Source organism: Eurytemora carolleeae, unplaced genomic scaffold (genome assembly GCF_000591075.1).
Source record: "Eurytemora carolleeae unplaced genomic scaffold, Eaff_2.0 scaffold815, whole genome shotgun sequence".
NCBI lineage: Eukaryota > Metazoa > Arthropoda > Copepoda > Calanoida > Temoridae > Eurytemora > Eurytemora carolleeae.
The window spans coordinates 10,317-16,068 of NW_019396867.1; positions in this window are offsets into that span (position 1 = coordinate 10,317).

The window sequence follows — 5,752 nt, forward strand, 5'->3', positions numbered from 1 at the left end:
GGGGGGGGGGGGAGGGGGGGGGAGTAAGAAAAAGTGATATTCATAACATGGATTGATTCATAATACAATATGTCAGGGTATTTTTCTTGAATATATCTCGTACAAGATAATGAATTATTGAATGAATACAGAGTACATATAAGAAACAGTTTTGATATGTCTAGTTTTGTAACATTTATTTAGATTACGAAGAAAGTTATATAAAAACTTTTTTTAAAGATATTTTTTATTGCAACATTGGAAAAAGAGTTTTAAAGATATTAATTTTATAAAAATAAAAAAGTGATGGTTGCAGTTGAGGATTGTTAAACTCAAATACGCCCCGGAAACAGCACCAAATCCATTCCAACCTTTTTATCAACAGGGTTTCCCAAAAAAGGGCATAATATTCAAAATGTTTAAATCATGCGATTTCTTCTGTTGCAGTCTCCCCCCCCCCTGTAGTTCTTAATTCGTCTCTTTGGACTAAAGTTCTTTATATATATATATATATATAAATAACAGCAATAAACAATCTTAATAAACAATAGAACATATTCTAGTCTTATTTTAAGAAGATAATATATATTTATATATATACATATATATATATATATTCCTTACTCCACCCCTGTAGTTCTTAAATCGTCACATTGGACTAAAGTTCATTTTATTTTAGTTTTTATCAATTCCTTCTACTAAGATCTATTGTTAAAAAAACAATAAAATTGTAATGCAGGGAATCAATCAAAGGAACTGAGTACTCGCCTCAAACTCGACAAATCTTCTAATCTTCAAATCTTTTTTAAAGTAAAGCTAAACACAAGTTCTTTAAATATTATTGTAAATATCGCCGACATCGTGAGATTGAAATTGTGATTGTTTTCAAACATTACTCTTTAAAATAAATAATTTTTGAGGAAAAAATAAAGTTTTGTATTTCTTATATATAAATCAAACTAATTTTAGCTATTTTCATAATTGTCTTTAAAATCAAAGCCACAAAAGCTATGGAGGCTACAAATATCCCATAAAGGAACTGAGATATTGAACTTTTTAAAGATCTGTAAATTCTGAGTTTGGGCGAAAATTCGACGTTCAAAACTCCTACTTTAGGGGGTGGATACTTTTTTAGAATTAGTTTCTTTTTAATTATTAAATAACGACAACAAAAAATGAAATAAAAATTATACAGTAATCTAATTAGATGGTTAGGAAAATATTTCTCAAAACAAATTTGTCAATAAATCAATGCTAAAATCGATTATTTCGTTTTCATTATTATATTGAATTTCTTATCTTCTTTGAATTTATTCGTAGATTTCTTCAAATTCTTACAATATTGTCTTTTCAATAATAGTTCTAGAAAATCTGCGAAAATTTTTGTGAATAATGAGAAACTGGAATAATGTGAAAATAAAAACTAATGATTGAACAAGATTACATCTTTTCGATGATAAGATTAATTTCTATTTTCTCAACATGTTCCTACACATGACGTCTGTAGTTTATTGTAGAACTTTTTTTACATTTCATGTCGTCGTTATTTCATAATTTAAAAAAAAATAATTCTTAAAACGTATCCACCCCCAAAGTAGTAATTTTGAACGTTGAATTTGCGCTCAAACTCAGCATTTACAGATCTTTAAAAAGTATAATATGTCTCAAATGAATCCAAAAGAAGTTTTCCACAACACTGCATAGTGCATACTCAGTTAAACTACCTTACATAGCCGGTCACTCCCTTTAATTACGTTCATTATTGTGCTATAAAAACCATTATTAATTTAAATATAAGTTAGTTGAAATAAGAACTCTGCTTGATTACAGTATTAGAGTAATAATCCTCTTGTAACAATCAAGAGGGACAGAGGTTGTATCTGGATTGATAGATACTAACGAATACAGAGGTTGTATCTCAATTGATAGATACTAACAAATACAGAGGTTGTATCTGGATTGATAGATACTAACGAATACAGAGGTTGTATCTCAATTGATAGATATTAACAAATACAGAGGTTGTATCTGGATTGATAGATACTGACGGATAAGGAGGTTGTATCTGGATTGATAGATACTGACAAATACAGAGGTTGTATCTGGATTGATAGATACTGACAAATACAGAGGTTGTATCTTGATTGATAGATACTGACGAATACAGAGGTTGTATCTCAATTGATAGATACTGACGAATACAGAGGTTGTATCTGGATTGATAGATACTGACGAATACAGAGGTTGTATCTCGATTGATAGATACTGACAAATACAGAGGTTGTTTCTGGATTGATATTAATACTGAGGAATATAGAGGTTGTATTGGATTGATAGATACTGACCGATACAGAGGTTGTATCTTGATTGATAGATACTGACAAATACAGAGGTTTTTTCTGGATTGATAGATACTAACGGATACAGAGGTTGTATCTGGATTGATAGATACTGACAAATATATAGGTTGTATCTTGATTGATAGATACTAATGAATACAGAGGTTGTATCTGGATTGATAGATACTGACGAATATAGAGGTTGTATCTTGATTAATAGATAAAGAAAAACCAAGAGTGTTGTATTTGGATTGGATACAGGATATTATTGTGGACTATTGAGTTATTGAGCTGTATCTCAATTGATAGATACAGACTGAGTATTATAGCTGAGAGTCAGCATGATTTGTATTTTGAAAGACAGATACTTATAAAGTGATACAAGAGCGTCACATCTGGATTGATGCAGACTGAATATTATTGATCGGACAAGCGAGTTTGAGAGCGAGTTGTATCTGTATGATACAAATTGAGATTACAGAAGGTCATCCCTGGATTGGTACAGACTTAAGAGAACTTATCGGAGTAAGGCATTTGCTACATTTTTATTTGAAAAATCTAAGATGAGTAAGAGAAAATTATAGTACTGGTACCCAGTTCAATTCTAGTACTGGTACCTAGTTCAATTCTACTACTGGTACCCAGTTCAATTCTAGTACTGGTACCCAGTTCAATTCTAGTACTGGTACCTAGTTCAATTCTAGTANATGTAAAGCTAGCTTATTACAAACCATAGTGTCAAGAGTATAGACAGTGAGCTGCAGAAGAAAACCAGCACTTCTTTAAAGAAGTGCTAGTTTTCTTCTGCACTTCTTTAGAAGCACTTCTTCTAAAGAAGAAAGGTGAAGCTGAGATATATCTGCAATTCCCATTATTTTTTGGAGGGTTTTGTGTTTTTAGGAACTTTGAGCTGTACATAACGGGGTTATTTTAGAAAATGTAACATAAAACATAACCGATTTTTTATTGCATGTTGGATCCCTAAGTTGTGCCCTGCAATAATAAAAAAGGAATCTTTGTAACTAACTTATTTTTTATTTAAAAACCTATTAAACTTCCCATTCTTTTGCTGATTTTCCTTTCCCCGTGTAAATTGAATGAGTTAGGGTATGAAAAGCTTGCATGATAACAGCCAATTTAATAATAAAAATCCCAACAAAAACACTATCTTTTTTACACTGGAACTTTGTCAGACAAAATTCTAATATTGTGATCTAAATATCTAAAAAACAATTAGGCAAGTTCAATCCTTCGAACAGTCTGATAGAACTGGGATTTGTACAAATATCCACGGTTCAAGTGACAGAAAGTTTATATAGACAAACTTTAATACTAATTCTTAATTAGGATTTAAGAATCAAAAGTGCGAAGTTTAATCTAATTTATCATGTTGTATGCTACACACCGTTGGTTATTTGTCACCGTATATATATTTGATTTATTGTATTTAAATTCCTTATGTTCAACCCGATGTAAAGTGTATCATGGTCTTTTCTTAAAGGGATTTTGGACGAAATTCTGAATGGAATCTATAATTTTTTCATTGAAGATTAAATTTTTTTGTTTGTGGTTTCTCAACTCTTGCTTTTGTGCTTTAGAAACAATGGAGGAGGCTGTCATAAGTAAACGATTTAAGCTACAGTGATAACCAGAAAACTCTGGAATAGGAAGTCGAATTTTAAACTCAAGATATGACTTTTAATAAGTTTGAAGTAAAGCTATTTGCTTTAAACAACATCAAATGCACTTCATTTAAAGGCCATTTCTTATTTCGCCCTACCCCCTGCCAAACCCGGACTAACTATTTATTTTCAAATTTTTTATAAAATTTCTATATTTCAAGTGAAACTCCATTTTTTTAAAAAAACTGATTATTTCATTTCTGATGATGTTTATTCTATTTAAATACAATTACAACTTTGCGACCTTTTTTGCTACTTTTTTTATTTTACACTAAAAATTGAAAAAGAGCAAATTTCTTTTAAAAAAATACAAAAAAAATTGGGAATGGAATAAATCAAGGCCTAAAGAATTTAATGTTGCCTGACTGTATAAAGTGTTTACCAGGAAAGTTTTCAAGGTTTCATTTTTACTGTCGACAGCTTGAAGACTAAGTTAAAAGAGTTTTAAATTATAAAAATTTTTTTTGTAAATGTTCTTTTTGTTTTAAATCCTCAGATAGGTTTAACAAGTAAAAGTTTAGATTTTAAGCTGTAAAATGTGATTTTTGTCAATCGATCTCAAATCTAATTCTGTCAAAGTTACGACTCATAGCAAAAGTGAGTAATAATTTAAGTCTTTGTCCCAAACTCTGATCCTAATTTTTGTGGCAGACCTTAGATATTTTAAACAATCAAAGTTTAAAATATCAAAGGTTTACACCACAAGGTTGCAAAGATGTAGTAGTTTGTGGCAAGGATTCAATTTCGTTCCTCGAATCTTGACTTTTCCCCCCCAAAAAACCAAGTTTGTTGTATTCCTTCTGGACAATTGCAGTACACATCTTGTGGACAATGTGTTTAGGGTTCCTGTTGTAAAGTCCTTGGTTAGAATGATCACCAATCTTTAGTAGGGTTTCCATTTTTCCGGATAAATTTTCGATTCGTAAAGGCATTACAAAACCTTTTTCAAAGCTGGTATGATTTAGTATGTATTTTCTCAAAGGCTGTTTCCCAAGCGGCAAACTTCCAAAGGTTATAAAACCTTAAGCTCCTGACACCCCTCTTAGCAGTTCACACAGTTATAAAAATTTTTCATCATCGGGCCGACTTTTAAGTGGAGCTAAGACTTAACTTTCGGGTTTGACCTAATGAGGTATTTTTTTATTTTTATCTGATCATGAATGTGAATATTTTAAAGGTTTTAACTAATATCTTGAAATATCCTGATAATAGAATTGGTTTATTCTAGTTCACAGATAATGATAATGAACGTCTGATAAGCCATTTTCAACATTTCTTCACAACACTGTTTTAACTTTTCGGTCTTTGTCCCAGCAAGCTGTCACTTTCGATCCCAATTTGACCCAATTGACCAATTCTCCCTTTTAAACTTTGCTTATGTGCTTTAATTTAATAAAGAGTAGAAAATACTCTGTAAAGGAATTGAGTTTTTGCCACAAACTCTAATTTTCTAATCTCTTTACCTCCGTAACCTGATGGTGTAAACCTCTGATATTTCAAACTTAATTATTTGATCTGATGGAATTCATAGTTTGAAATATCATATACAGATGTACGTAGGGATCAGAAAATCAAAGTTTGTGGCAAAGACTAAATTTCTTTAAGAATTGATGATTTATAGACCAAAACACGATTGGATTCACATAGAGTCCTGGTTTAAATTGATAATTTCATTAATGTTTCATTTTATTTGTGTGTTATCGGTTTGATGTGAACTGCAAAAGTGTATATTGTGTTCAGTAACGATCATCA